At 35.7% G+C, this 16,280-nt stretch overlaps 1 protein-coding gene and 1 pseudogene across 3 annotated transcripts in view; one reads left to right on the top strand and one right to left on the bottom strand.

The window, feature by feature from the left end:
* The window catches only part of SDK1 (sidekick cell adhesion molecule 1), a 1,114,226-nt gene that overhangs the window by 24,487 nt on the left and 1,073,459 nt on the right, over nt 1–16,280 (top strand). The window lies entirely within an intron of this gene.
* Nucleotides 8,561–9,393, bottom strand: LOC114052248 (annotated as a pseudogene).

Here is a 16,280-nt window from a genome sequence, read left to right as displayed (position 1 = left end):
AAATCTCCTTTGGAGGTGTATGGCAGCTGGGTAGAGGAAGGATGTCCTTGCTCCTACTTCCTGGCAAGTGGGGTGGCTGAGAAAGGAAGAGAAACCTCAGTCTTAGTGCTCTGCTTTTGGAAGGGCTGGGGTAGACAGGGATGCACAGGCGAGATATGTTAGCATTATCCTATATTTAGAGCTTAAAAGAAACTTTAGATGATATCTAGGGCACTTTATCGATGACATTTTATAGATGACAAAACTGAGGCATAGAGACATTAAGCAACTTACTCAAAGTCATTCAGATAGTAAAGGGCAGAACCTGGCATTTGAACCTGGATCTCCTGACTTGAAATCCAGAGCTCTTTATATTTAAAACTCAGTGTCTTCTTCCCCACATGAAGACTGTTCAAGCTGATTATTTCATAATGCATAATTTCATTGGTTCTGTCATGCTGTTGGTCTAGACCTATATTTCAGGTACATCATGATTAAATTGAAAGTGCATGTGGTCTGGAATCTAATCATTACAGATAACTGCTTCTATAGGGAAATGTTTTGAAATCCAGAACATATGATACAAAGAGTAGTTGAAGAAACTGAATTTCTTTACCTTGGAGAAAAGAAAGGATTAGGGGAAGAATGGATAAATAACTTGATATGGCCGCTGCAGTGGTGACATGAGACCAGCTCAATACTCTTAACCTGGAGGCGCATTGATGAGGCGGGAGACAGCAAAATGGCAGATGCTTCGTTTATTAAGTGCTAGTAGCTTTCTTTTATATCCCTTGTAACACCTGATCAAAGCATGATCTCCACGTGATAGCCAACCACCAAGTCTGCTGGACACCTACAGCCCTCGTGTCAGGGATATGAGTAGGACTTTTCTCCCAATGAGAGGAGAGCCGAGCCAACCGTGGGAGCTGCGTGTCAGCAAAGGAGAGGTCTTGTGAGACTTCCTTGTTTTTGCCACGCAACAAGTTGTGACCCTCAGCTTCTGAGAGAAGCTAGAACTCCCATGAGAAAATTACCCTAACATAACTGTCCTTAAATATATGAAGTGGCATCCTGTGGAAGGGCTTAAACTTGCTCTGTGGGTATAGAGGGCATAATTAGTACCAAGAGACAGAGTTTGGAGAAGGGGTAGATTTAGACTTTATTTGTCTATTTTTGTCCCCTTTAATGTTAGTACTTTCCTATTTCTGGTTATCTCCAATTTATCCTGTATCTGCTTTTGTCCCTAAATAGTTGTTTGCATGTTGTCTCCCCTCCCGCCTTCCACCTTTCTCCACCCCCATTAGACTGTGAGTTCCTTGGGAACCAGACTGGTTGTTTTTTTTTTCTCCCCTATGTCTTTGTATCTTCAGTGCTTAGCATAGTGCCTGGCACACAGTGAACACTTAAATGCTTTTTTACTAACCAAATTTAGTCCGGACTTGTGATTCTTTGGTGTGAAGAAGTCTTGGTGTAGCAATTACTTGTATCACCTCTGCAGATTGTCAAATAGTCTTTGATTTTATAGTCTCAGAAAGTTGGCTGGGTCCTGCAGAGATGGTGACTTGTGAGTGGTCACTTGGCTAATATTGTCAGTGCCAGGAATGAATCCATATTTCTCTATCTTGCCCTCAGTTTGCTACCCTGTGCTGTTTCTCAAAGCTTGAAATCTGAAAGGAAAAACTCCTTAACAATTAAAGCTGTCTAGTCGATCAACAAGAATTTATTAAATGCCTAGACTATACACTGGTTGAGGAGGTAGTAAGTGGGTTTGCCATCACAAAGGGTCTTCAAGGAAAGTTAAAGTCTTTAGTAGAATGTGAGCTCCTTGAGGGCAGCAACTTTTCCTTTTCTATCTTAAATCACCAGTACTTAGTAGCTCAATGTCTTACACAGAATAGCAACCAGCTTCACATCTCACATGCCTCTGGTAGGAATGCTGAGAGGGAACTTAAAATATTTCAGTTGTCAGATGTTGTTTTATGAGTTTTTTTTTCTTTTTCAGCTTGTGGATTCAGACTTAATTATCCCATATCTGGCCGATAATTTCTTTTTCTGAGTTTTTTTGATTGGAGAAATTTGTGGAAAGCAATTATTTAACCATATTTCATATCGCTTCTAGTTGATCCATAACCCCACAATGTCTTTTATCCTGTGCGGTTCTTGGCCTTGCTGTTTCTCAAGTAATCTGAAAGAGATCCATCTAAGACCCTGGAGGCCTTCCTGATTCTTTTAATATTTTGTGGATACAAATAGATCATTTATGCTTTCCATCCTTTAGCCTTCATTCTCCTTAAGTGATTGGCTCACTACTTTTTCCAGTTGAATGTGTCCTTGAAGGTGACTTTTGCAACAATTTTTGAGTAAAAGTCACCATTATAAATATACTTTAACCTAACACACATCTTTCTTTCCATTCCCCTTTAGGCCATCTGCAATTTTTATTTTCCTGAGATTAAGGCATTCCATGATTTGCAGCCATATAGCATTACTTAGAGAATATTGGCATTAAAATATGGATACTTGTTACAGGGAGCAGCAGCTTGAAATAATTGAAAGGACTGAACAATTTTTTTCTTTGTTTGGAATACACATTTTTGTTGATATCATCTGTTTATATGTCACTTAAATGTATATGTCACTTAAATTTTCTTTTTTAAAATTATGACCTTAATATAATTAAGATGAGTTTTTTCTGTATACAAAAAGAACAGAAAAAGAGGATTATTCATGCTGCTGTGAATCTGTACCTCCTACAGCTTGCTTCTCCCTTCAATTTTATATTAAATTGTTATTTTCAAAGCTTTCCAGCTTCTATGTTTCCTAGTGACCTTCCTTCTGTTCTCTTCTTTATATTAAAAAAATTTACTTCAATTACTCTCTTCAGTTTCCTTTTCTCTTTCCTAATTCCCTTGCTCCTTTAATTTGTTTTTGATGTGACTTTTGAGATCATTTTGATACATGGTATGAGATGTTGGTTTATAACTAACTTCTACTGGATTGCTTTTCAGTTTTCTTAGCAGTTTTTAATTGAATAGTGAATGCTTACCCTAGAAGGTGGAGTCTTTGGGTTTATTAAACACTAGGCTATCATATTTAATTTTATTCTATGTATTGTGTACCAAATCTGTTCTGTTGAACCAGTACGTAATCATTTTGATGATTACTGTTTTGTAAGCTTCTAGACCCTTTACCTCCTCTCCTTTTCATTTTTTCTGTTGATATTCTTGACTTTTGGTTTCTTCAGATTAATTTCATTAATATTTTTTCTAACTGTATTAAATAATCTTTTGGCACTTTGGTCTGGTAATGAATAAGTGAAACAATTTAGGTAGTATTGTTTTTACTATATTGGCATGACCTACCTACGAAAAATTAATATTTCTCCAATTATGTCTTTCTTTCTGAAAAGAGCATTTTTGCAGTTTATTCATAAGTTTCATTATGCATTTTGGTAAATAGAATCCCAAATCTTTTATAAAATTCTGTAATAATTTTGAATGGGATTTCTTTTTTTGTTTCTTCCTGCTGGGTTCCATTGATAACACACAAACTCCAACTATTTAGGGAGGATGTCAGGAAAGGTCTTATTCTCATCATTTCATCCTTTTAAAGATCAAGAGAGAAGGAAACTGAGGCTTGGGGAAGTTAAGGGATTTTTTCAGAGTCACAAGACTAGGAAATGGAAGGGGTCAGGACAAGTAACCAGGTTTTGACTTCTGGCCATTTGCTTGCTATCTATGCTTCAACCTTCACCTCTAACACAACACTCTAGCTCCCACTTTGTCCCTGGGCTTCTGATTGGTCAAACTTCATTTCTGGCCCATTCTAGGCCTTCTGTTCTACTGTAATCCTCTCTCTCCATCTTCATGCTATGGGGCTAAGGAAATACCCCTCCCCTCCTTCCACCTCTAGCCCTGATACAGTAATCAACATTAGGATTCCTAGAAAGGACATATTAATCAATTAAGGGGATACTGATATTTAATTTGAAAAAAATTAGGTCTAAAATCTTTATAATTGAGTAAAATAAAAATCAATAACCTTTGTTCTCATGCTTAAATATTAAAAATAATCCTGTCTCTATGCCATCTTATTTTTAAAGTTAGCTACTGAATAATTGACTTGCACTTAAAAAAACAACAAAGTTTATGTTATACTTTAAAGTTTAGCTGCATGTTCAAAAATTTGGGAACAAATTTGCATCCTAAACATATTTTGATTTCTGATATTAACTTTAAAGGAAATGCAAAACAAGTTACTCTTAGTTGTAGAGGACTTTATTTTTACTTCAAATTAAGTGGTAGATTGTGACTTCTCTGAAGACATTATATCAAGTAGTATAGGCAGTGGAATCACTATTGTGCTACCTTTTTCAAATGACAAGCCTTCAAAAAATAAGTACAACAGAGGAGCCTCCTACTGTACTTTGTTCTCCCACAATTTAGCACTTTACTGATTGATGATACTTGTAACTAGTGAGATACCCTTATACACAGTATATCAGATCCCAAAACAAAATCAGATTCATGAGTTGAGTCTTGGGAGCTGTCAAAAATAAGAATTCTTTGGATGCCCTTGGCTTCTTTGGTTCCTTGCCTATACCACTCCCTCTAATTCTTATACTTTGAAAGTTATCTAAACTAGATCACATGTTTGGAAAGATGGCAGAGCAGTTATTTTCCTCAAACCTTTCCAACTCAAAAACTTCAGAAAAAGAAATTATGAGCCAGATATGGAGTAACTATAGTTGAATCCACAACACAAAAAAAGAGAAACACCATGCAAGGTTTGAAAAAACACACACAAAATAACATAGAATCACATCAGATAATTTAAATACTTAGAGCTCCAACTCAGTGTCTCCCCCCAACCCCCAACCTACTGTACATACTCAGTGCGGTGAATGCATATAACCTCATGAACTTGAGGTTCAAATTGTAGCTGTGTAGGAACCCTACCCAATTCCCACTGTAGTAGTGATGATAATAATAATAGCACCTACCTCACAGGATTGTTATAAAGATAAAATGAGACAATATTTGTAAAGCACTTTGCATATTTTAAAGCAATAAAAATGTTCTCCTTTCTCCTTTTCCTCTTCTTCTCTTCTTCTCCTCTTCCCTGTCGGAACTCCCAATCGCCTCAGAAGGTAGGACAGATACTTTTCCCCAACCACAGGGAGGAAGGTGAAAACGCTGGGGGGGGGGGAATCCCAGAGAACACTTGGCAAAGCAAAGTTCAGTGCTGTTTGGGAGGGAGAGAGGGAGAAGGAGAGGCTCTGAGCTTGAGGGTTAGGGGCCTGGATATTCTGGACACTACAGGAGGCTAGGTAGTTTAGTGGACAGTGTGCTAGATTTGGAGTTAGTATTTTAAAATCCTACTTCACATACTTAACTTTTCTCAGCCTCAATTTCCTCATCTACAAAATGGAGATAACACCATGCTATAAGTATATCATGGTATAAAGGTTAACTGCTAGCTGAAGTCAGCCATCTTCACATTCAGAGTTTACTTGGGCAGGGATCTTCTTATCCCAACTCAAGGAAGATAATGTTACCCAATCTCAAGGTGCTCTGCAGATAAGGAAAGGGAAGGTAAACCAAAATTAAATGACCAGGAATACAGAAGAAGCTGAAAGTCCAAAAGGCCTTGGGAGAGGGCCCAAGTATAAGCCTAGCTTACAAGCAGATAAACTAGTAGAGAGACTCATAAAGATAGAAGGAAGAATGAGTATAAACTTAGTGAGGCCATCATACTATCAATAAAAATTATGCCACAAAGGAAAATGAACCCAGACTCCCTGATCAAAAAGAATTCTAGGGATAAAAAGAAATTCTAGAATGCTTTAAAGGAGAAATAAAACTTTAGAAAGAACATGTTAGCAATGAAATTCATCAATAGCAGGAGCTGGGGGAGAATAGGTATAAAGCAATTGAAGGGAGAGACTGTGAATGGGGGAATAAAGGAGAGAGTCTCACTCCTCAAGGAGAAAGGATGTCACTAATAATTTTCATGTGGGGGAGAGAGAAGGTTTATGTCTGGCAGGAGATAGGGGTTTTATAATGGGGGAGCACTTTATACATTAGACATCACCTTCTCTGAGAAAGACTTGTGCCTCTCAGGACTTAGTTTCAGCTCAGAAAGTATGAGTCACTAAGCCAGTATCCAGGATAGTAGAAGGGATATAAAATCAGAGATAAGATAACCTGGTTTAGGAATATGATAATGGTAAAGGCAAAGGATAGAAATGAGCTTCCTAACTTATGTCACAGAGTTATTCCCATTACATACTGCTGTTCCGCAGCACTCTTCTTTTATGAATTAGAATGTCTAAAAGTGAACGAATTGGAATGTCTAAAAAACAAAATAAAAGAAAAAAAGGAGAAGATAGAACTTGCAAATGCAATAATGAGGAAATGGGTTAGAGGAGAGAATTCAACTTTGTTACTCCAGAAGCTCTATACTAATAAAAAGCAGAGAAACAATAAAAAATTAACAAGTGCATTTCAGAATTAAGGGAAAGAGAAGTAAGGTTGGAAAAGGGGACCACAACCAAATATTACTTAAACTAACATATTGTTTGGAGGGGGAGGAAGGATGATTTTGAACTGCACATTTAAAGTGGAGAAGGAGAAGGGTCAAAAGGGAGTGAAACAGATGATGAGAAATTAACCATTTCTCTCAAGTTAAGCAACTTGGGAGAGGACATTGTCAAAGAAACAAATATTAATACCATACTCTGGATTTTAGATATTGGGAATAATTTTATTAATTTATCATTATTCTATTTTCAAGCTGAGTGAGAGAGAGAGAAAGGGAAGAGAGAGAGACACACACACACACACACAGAGAAAATAAATGTACAAAGTAGTAAATGGCTACTGACATGTCTCTACTCAAGATGATTTTAGGTAACATTGAAGAAGAAAATCATTCACAATATGTAAAATACAGTATGGGGTTAACATTCCAACAGAACAGTCACTCCTGGGTTCCTTCTGTGACCACTCACCTCTGTGCTCTCCTGTAGTAAACAATATGTGATCAATATCTTACTCATTTTCTCAACAGAGAGGGCAGGATCATAGAACCATTCACTTCATTGAAGGAGAAAGAGGATACTTACTTTCTGTGGGTCAATAGCCCAATCACTTCAGGGGGAAAGATAATGATCTCAACAAGAGAAGAGTTACCTTGGTTATCACCTTTAATCCATTTCCTGAATAGTCTTTTTGGCTTCTACACATTTTCAAACAGGGAAAAGTATAGAAAGATTTTTTCAGACTAGAAAAGTATTTATTTCTTAATATTGCTAGAGAAGTTAAAAAGAAGGTTTTTAATATGCTTCCGTAGGCAGGTAACAGGTATGGTCAGAGATCAAGTGGGAATAGACTAGCAAAGCGAAAGTAATTGCAGAGGAAATGCATTGTCCCAGAAGAGGAATGAGATAAAAATCAGTTCAAGAAGTGGAAATGGAGGAAATCAAAAGCCTAACAGCTATAATCTTAATTGTGAATGCATTAAACAATCCATTTAAGTGAAAGTGGAAGAATGGATAAGAAAACAAACCCCCACAATTTACTGCATACAAAAGACACATCTAAAGATTAAAGACAGGCTGGCAGAAATTAAAGTTAGACTAATCTTACACCACAAATGAAAATAAACTCTAAATGATCACATAACCTAAATAAAAAAGGTCACATAATAAAATATTAGTGGAGAAGGAAATGAGTTGCCTTTTGCAACTGACTAGGGTAAGAATTCTTAACTTAAAGTCATTATAAAATATAAAATGGACAATTTTGGTTACATGAAACTAAAAAAAATTGTGTAAGTAAAATGAGTGCAGATGGACAAGTTGCTAATTGGGACAAAATATTTGTAGGAAATATTTTTGATGAAAGTCTGATATCTAAACTATGTAGGGAATTGGTAAAAATACTCAAGAACTAAAGCCTTTTCTCAATAGATAAGTCATTAAAGCTTGAAAGTAGTAATTTTCAAAAGATAAGATACAGGCTATAAACATGAGAGGCTGGATTGCCTTCTTTTTCCCTGTTTCAATCTTTTCTTTTGCCACCTTACACATTTTCTTCTAGGCCTTTTTCTGCCTGAGAGACTACAGGAGTTATTTTTGATTTATTGTCAGCTATAGACTTGATAAGATTATATCATGTATTTCCTTCTTTCTTCTTCCTCCACAGTCCCCTTTTAAGCACCCTCCCATTCTACAACTTACTCTGCACCCCTAAAGGAAAACAAAACAAAACAAAAAAAAACCTTGATTCACCTTAAGCAAGGTGGGTTTATTCCATGGTGTTTTAGCCCTATTTTCCCACCATCATTTCTATTTAATTTTTTCTTTCACTTGTCTCCTTATGTGCTTTTAGAAAGAAGTCTCTTAATGATCCCTCTGTTAGCATTTTGTTATTTTTGATGATGTTAGCTGGAAAGAGAAAGGATACCTATGGAGTTGATGATGTTAACTCCATAGGTGTCTTTTCTCTCTCTTTCTTTCAATTTTTTCACAGGCATTTTTATTAACAGAACATTAGAAAAATAAACATGGTAGAGACCTTTAGTTCATTCTTCTAATAAACCTGTTGATCTAGTCTTCCCCGTTACCAGCATCTCCACCTTCCACAAAATGTGTAATCTTTTTCTTCATTCCGCCTCGTGGAGAAGATAATTTGAAGGGCCACAGGAAGTTGTTGGCAGCTTTGAAGTGCTTGCCAACAGTGTAGATCTCATGCATCAAGTTCTCCACGCAGATAATTCCATATTTACCAAGAGATTTTGCAACAAAGGCATTATCCATCAAGGCAATTCTCTGTTTCTTGATCTTGCAGGAGATAGGGGTTTTATAATGGGCGAGCAAATTATACATTAGACATCATCTTCTCTGAGAAAGACTTGTGCCTCTCAGGACTTAGTTTCAGCTCAGAAAGTAAATCAAGTCATTCACCGACTTCAGGTTTGGGTAACCCCATGCAATGTATGGTTCCACAATCTTCAGCATGTTAATTGAAGCCTTGTTAAGCTTAACAAAAGTGCCATTGAAGATTTGGCGAAGATGAAGAAACTGCAAACTTTTTGGACCTTTGGCCTAACACCATTGATACCTCTGATTCTGATCACAAAAGCTAACTTGGGTTCAGCAGGTACATAGTAGTTGTGCGGTATTCTAGCCAGCTGGATTTCACTTCTGTACATCTGTCTGTACTCCTTATGGTAGGTTTTACCTTTTTCATAGATAACTTTCCTCCGTATTTTAGAGAGCTTTTTTTTTACAGCCATCTTCTTCTTCAGGCGTTTGGCCTTCAGTATTGCAAAAGCCTTTTGTTTTTTCAGAAGGGACTCTGGAATGGATGATAGCTTCTTTTCTTCTATGCCTGCCATGATTCCAGTGGGAAAAAGTTTCTTTTCTCTTTCTAGTCCCCCTTCCCTTTTTTTTTTCTGGGACAATTTTTTACCTGGTTGCTGGATTTGTTTACATTTTTTATTTCTGTTGTGTAGTGGGTGTTTGCAGAGCAAATAATCTGCTCAGGTCTTGGTTCTCTTTGTAGGAATGTTTCAATGCTTTTTAAAAATTGAATATCCATCCTTTTTCATTGATGATTAGGCTCAGGTTTGCAAAGAATGTCATGATGGGTTTCACCTTGAGCTCCTTTGCTGTTCAGAACAATGATTCCATTTCCTCTTTAAGTTTCTGGTGGATGTAGAATAGTCTTGTGTTATTAGAGCATTCCTTTCCTTCTTATTTGAAGGTTTTTCTGTTACTTGCAGAATTTGTTGTTTGTCATTGATATTTTAAAATTTTACCACTATGTGTCTTGAAGTTTGCAGCATAGGATTTTTTCCTAGAAACAGTTTGTACATTCTTTTGATTGGGATTTTTTTTCTGAGTTCAGAAGTTCTGGACAGTTTTGTTGTATTATTTCTTGCATCATGGTGTTCAGAGTTTTTTTTTTTAAATTTGTCCTGTTCTGCTGGGAGACCTATAATCTTTTTAAAGAATTTGAAATTTTTTATTTTTAGTTCCACTTTCCCTCACCCATTGAGAAGGCAAGAAATATGATACTCATTACACATACGAAGTAATTTAAAATATATTTCCACATGAACCATGTTCCAAAAATAGTGAAAAAAGTATGCTTCAATCTGCATTCAGATTCATCAGTTTTCTTTGGAGGTAGCTAGCATTTTAAATCATGAGTCCTTTGGAATTGTCAAGGATCATTGTACTGATCAGAGTAACTAAGTCTTTCATGGTTGATTACTGTTATGGTATTGCTGTTACTGTGTACAATGTTCTCCTACTTCTACTCACTTTACTTCGCATCATCCCATATATGTCCTTCAAAGTTTTTCTGAAACTATCCCCTTTGTTATTTCTTAGAGCACAGTAGTATTCCATCAAGATCCTGTATCACAACTTTTTCAGCCATTGCTCAATTGGTGGGTATCCCTTCAGTTTCCAATTCCTTGCCTCTATAAAAAGAGCTGCTATAAATATTTTTGTATGTATAGGTCCTTTTTCTTTTCCTTTCTTCTTTTTGGGACTCAGACCTAGTAACAGTATTGCTAAGTCAAAGGGTATGCACAGTTTTATAGCCCTTTGGGCATAGTTCCAAACTATTAGTAGCCCTATTATCTTTAAGTTGCTGCTATGTGTCATGTCTTCAAGATCAATATATTTTTCTTGTATAGAGATCATGTTTTCTTTTAATGTTTGGTTTTTTTTCTTCTCTTCTTCCAGATTGTTCTTCTCTTCTATATATTTGCAATTCCTGCAGTAGATGGAAAGAATAGAAATATTGTACAATCAGGGACAGAGAAAACCTACTTCAATCTTAACTATCTCTTGCAGGAATTGGTATTTCTGAGAGTGTGGCAGAATAGAAAAAAAAGGGGACTTAAGTATGAGATCACTTGATAATAACTGTTTAGAAGGAACTCAAAACAGGTGGTACCTTAGAAGCTTTAATTCCATGAGGAATATACAGGCTAAAAGAGAAAGGAATTAGGGCCACTAATTTAAAAAATAGACTAGAATAGAGAAATAATACAGAAAATGAAAGAAATCCTTTTAAAAATATGCAGGAAATAAAATTAAAAAAACTAAGAAACAAAATAAGTTGAAGGGGAGAAGGAGGATTTTGCTTGATTAGACTGAGAAAAAAAGAGGAGATAAATTAGAAAACTAGATGAAAAGAAGAAAGAAAAAGGAATTAGTACATTAAGGAAAACTCTAAAACTAGGAAAAGTGGTGACAAATTAGAGGAAAGGTTAAAAATGAAAGAAAGAAAGCCTGGGGGAATAGGTTAAAAAAGGCTGAAACAGCCTTAAAATAGATAAAGCTAAAATAATTTAAGAGACAAAGCACTGTCTTTACAGAGGAAGAGAAAAAATATTCTAATTAAAGAAAAAAATCCAATATTAGAGGCAAATGGAGGAAAATATAAACCTAATATATCTTTAGATATGAATGAATCAAACATTTTCATTTTATTTGTTATTTATATTTATTATTTACCACAAGTTCTTTGTATTTCCATATATGTCCAATGAACAACAACTGGCATTGGGGAAATTTTGCAGACTTGAACTATTATGAATTATATCTTGACCTTTATTCTTCTTTTTGTTGGTATATTTTTCTCCTGTTTTCTAGATGTTGATTTATTTTAGAATGGGTACTCTTGTGTCATTTTCAGAAAACCATTCACTAATGATGTGCTGTGAATAGCTTTTGTATTATAGTTAGTAGTTCAGCGGGATATTTGGGATATTTGGGATAGTACTGGATACCAGTATTATACTGTCTTTACTCTTACCAAATTTACACTCTGAAGAATGAATTTCATTTTTCTCTACCTTAGTTTTTTTTTAGCTATAAAAAACACATGACAATCAAGAAGTTATTATAGAAACAACAAACATTTTGGAATATGAATTGATAAGCGCTTTATAATACTGTTTGCTATAATATCAATTTTTGGTTAGTACTATTTAAACTCTTTTAAGACTCTAATTAAATTTACTTCTTCCTCTAATAACAAAAATTAATGTAGAATCAATTAATTCAGTAAAGTCAAGTTGTCATATTTTGCAGAAGAAATTTGAAGCATATAATTAAAAATATAAATCCAAATTAGGACTACGTATAGGTATTACAAGATGAGTATTATTTACACCTTTAAAGTGGGGGCTAATCATGAGATTACAAATAATTTTGGTGTTTTTTTTAAGAGAATTTAATTATGATGTAGATGTTTTGTAGTGCTTAAAGAGAAATAAGACAGATACTTTGGTCTATGGCCAATAAATGAGGATGCTTTAGTGTGTTCTTTTTTTTGGGGCTGACCCACAGATAGCCATATCATTTTTTTTGGTCTTTTATTTTATTTTCTCTCTCTTTCCCATGGCTTGTCCTTGCTTTGCCATCCTATAATTTTTGTATCTGCCCTTAGTAATTCTTCTTTATGCCATTATTTCTTGTTTGCTTCTGCTTTCCTTGTTTCTTTTTTGTCTCTTTCCATGAATTCATTTACTGGTTCCACTCAACTCAGGGTCACTGTCATTCTTTTCCCTGGATACATTCTACTTTCTGGATGCTTACTTTAGGTCATGTTCTTGGTTTGCAATGAAGAAAAAAATTTAGAACTACCTTTGATAGGCCTAGTACTTAAGCCATGCTTGTAGGACCTGTTTATGGGTGGGACATACTTTGAAAAGATGTAATATAGGTTTCCATATGACTTATTTAAAGTAATTCTTTCTCCTTTTTATTATCTTGAATTAAAAGGCCACACATTTATTTTACTTGGGTGTAGGAACTGGCATATACTTTAACACAAGACTGTAGAAAACAAAGTTTATCATACTTTTTACGTGTGTGTGTGTGTGTGTGTGTGTGTGTGTATACAGGTCAATTTGTTAGAATAAATTCCTTACCTCCTCTGCCTTCCTGAAATTCAAAAGATTCCAACACCTAAAATGCAACGTGTTTCCTTTGTTAACAATTCTTAATTCTTGGACTTAATTTTGTCTTGCTGCTCCCTTGGTTGTGTTTTTTCCAGTCCTGGCATTTTCATATTAACCCTTGATTTTTTTTTCTTTTGCTATTGCAATAAACAAAACATTTCTAACTGTTTTTTTTTTTGTTATCTGCTGTACTCTATTCCTGTCCTTTTTGTGTGGATTTCTGGACCTTTGCCTATAGGTTTTGTACAAACCAGAATGATCTGTAATGTATTACAACAAAGACCTACCTAAACAGGTTTGTTCCCATTAACTGCAGAGGCCAAACAAGACATTTGTGTCCTCTAGTCAAGCTCAATTTCACAAATACTTAACCCTGTAAAATAAATACCTAATTATGAAGTATATCCATTTATTAAGATTAATATTAATGTACTTCCAACACATTTAAAAATTATACAAGGTTCAATGGCATGACTAGAGAGATGTCAGTAATGTCAACAATCAAGGCTTTGTTGAATGAAGTTATCATACAAGGCACCAAACAGACATGTGAAGTTCCTTCATGTTGTTTGCCAACATAATGGAAAATGCCTGGCACAGTCAAAGCAAAAGAAGGATTTCTTTTTCAATAGCTGAGTTTTCTAAATGTTTCTAATTGATAGATGGTTTTTTAGTAAATACATAAAACCCCAGAGCAGGACAAAGTTTCCTGAGTGATATCAATCTACACTCATATAGAAAAGAGCAGTCTAAACATCCATGCTAGGGAAAAAAAAGTGAATGAAGAATGTATATTACCTAACTGATAGCATGTAGGCTTCATCAATATGACTTGGGCCAATACTGCAAATGAACAATTAGATAGATTTTGGCTTAAATAAAAAGGGGGAGGAAGGGCTGGTTCAAATTTAAGAAATTGTTTAGTGCTTTCATTGATCCCAAACTGCTGCTACAGAAACCTATCCCTTTAATGTGCCATTAGTCTCTTGGTGGTGCTGTAGACTATGAATTATGGAATACTTTGGATGACCTTGGAAGAATCTAAATTGCAGATGACCCTAAAGGCAATGGAAAGACACAGTGGTAGGCTTCAGTATATTACCAAGCATGACTTGAATGCAAGATGTGGTATCAAAGACATATTATTGAAACACAGGTGGACCTTGTTAGATCCCTGCCCTCTGTGGGGCTAGGACTAATGGGTCCTGGTGCTTAAGTACAATTAATAGGTTGGTGGGGGTGAAGAGGGAATAGAATATATCTGGGATAAATAAGAGGGGTCTCAGCTGTAATCTGAAATGAATGCCATGCTGTGGCCATTCAGAATTACCTAGGGTGATAATAATTTAGAAGGGTTAAACAGGAGAGATGGAGGTTTTCAAGCAGAGATTAGATGACCAACCATGTATGGAGAATGTCACAGTTGTGGGTTCCTTTCCTGTGGGGGTTGGACTAGACAGCCATTGATGTTCCTTTCGTCACTCAGATTTCATGGTTCTTAGCGTCAGGGAGCAGCGGTCCAAAGCTGGAAGTGACAGTAAGGAGATCATCGTAGAGTAGTCAAGGGGGCAGTGTGGAGGGAAAAGCACAGTGGATTCCAATTTCGCTTACATGAATTCTCCATTGGAGAAAGCATAATTTTGGTGGCGGTAGCAGGATAATGTTGTCTCATCCTCATTCATTTGTTTGTACACAGTCACTGTACATCTGGATAGATTGGATACATAGCCAGTACAAGAGATGACGGCTCAAGTGTGGTATTGGCTACTTGAAATAGAGAAAACAAAAGGTGGCCATTAGTGTTTTGGGCTGATATATCTTGTATGGGAGATTTATGGAAGACAAATCACACTGAATAAGAAAGCATGGAGAGATTATGAGCTGTCTCGGCGGAAAGAGTGTCCAAACTGAGATCATAAATACATTTAAATATAGATGCAGCATTAAAAAAGTATCCCATATCTTTCTTCCTCTCTCTATTCCTTCAGCATTGGAGCTGGGACATAGTAAAGGGGATCAAGAATTAAAACAAGCATCAGGCATTAAATAAACCAGGCAGTAGAAAAGGCAATCAGCTCACAACAGTTGTATCACCTAATAAACCTGTAGTGGAGATGGAACCGAAGGTCCTACAAACTTACAATTTTTCCCTAGTATTTCTGGAAGCCAGTGGAAAGTGAACACAGCAAGTTTATGAATCTGAAATTAGAATTTGAGTTTCTTTTGACTGTCAACTTCAACCTCAACAATCCTTTCCATTTATCTGCTTTAAACTTCAAACTTTTAGTGAGAAGAAAAGGTATTTTTGTGTCAACATTTGATAATAATAGAGCTGATCAGATCTGGTATTCACCCCCACCCAGTACTTATTGCTATTAAGTCAGCATTCGGGAGCTAAAATTAAGCATCACTTTGTCTAATAGCATCTTATGGAATCCTAGCACTGATTCCCATACAATGTGGACTCTTGCCCCTGATGCTGGAGATTTTTCTTTAAATTTTTTTTATTGATATCTTTTTGTTTTACATCATCTATATTTTTCAATGTATTTCTTTTCTCATAATAAATAATGAAACAAGAAAAAATTGTTCTGCAAAACAAACCATATCAAAAAAGTTTGACATGTGCCAGCCTCTGCCTAGGTATGCTTTCCCCCCCTCTTTTTTGGTCATACTTTTGTCATTAAAATTTTTTTTAAATTCTGAATTGAAATACTCTAAAAAGAACATTTTCCATACATACATCAAACACAAAAAGAAGATGTCATATGAAATCATGAATCTGCATTTCATATTGCTTGCTTTGTTTTTTAAAGGATATATGTTTTAGGGATGGGAAATCTGTGACCTTGAAGACACACGTGGCACCCTAGGTCCTTGGGTGCAGCGCGTTGACTGAATCCAAACTTTACAGAACAAATCCCCTTAATAAAATAATTAGTTCTGCAACACTTGGACTCAGTCAAAAGGCTGCACCTGAGGACCTAGAAGGCCACATGTGGCCTTGAGGCCGCAGGTTCCCCACCCCTGTAACAAATTCTATACATTACTTTCAAAACTTTACTGTTTATGTTTCCTTATAAATGTCCTTTTATTCCCTTATGTACATTTAAACAAATATTACAATGTCCTTTTTTGTGTGTGTACCATTGCTATTACTAACCAACCTTTCCACCTCCAATTAAAAATTGTGAGAAACAAAAAGGAAACAAAACTTGTAACAAAAAAGCAAATGAATTCACACAGTGACCATATCCATAAATGTATTTCATTGTACCTTGTGTCCATTGCCTCTAATGTCAAGGTCATTA

The sequence above is a fragment of the Vombatus ursinus genome, unplaced genomic scaffold (genome assembly GCF_900497805.2).
Source record: "Vombatus ursinus unplaced genomic scaffold, bare-nosed wombat genome assembly UNPS02014807.1, whole genome shotgun sequence".
Lineage (NCBI taxonomy): Eukaryota > Metazoa > Chordata > Mammalia > Diprotodontia > Vombatidae > Vombatus > Vombatus ursinus.
Note: the sequence above shows the minus strand (reverse complement) of the source record. Positions and strands in the feature narration are given on the sequence as shown.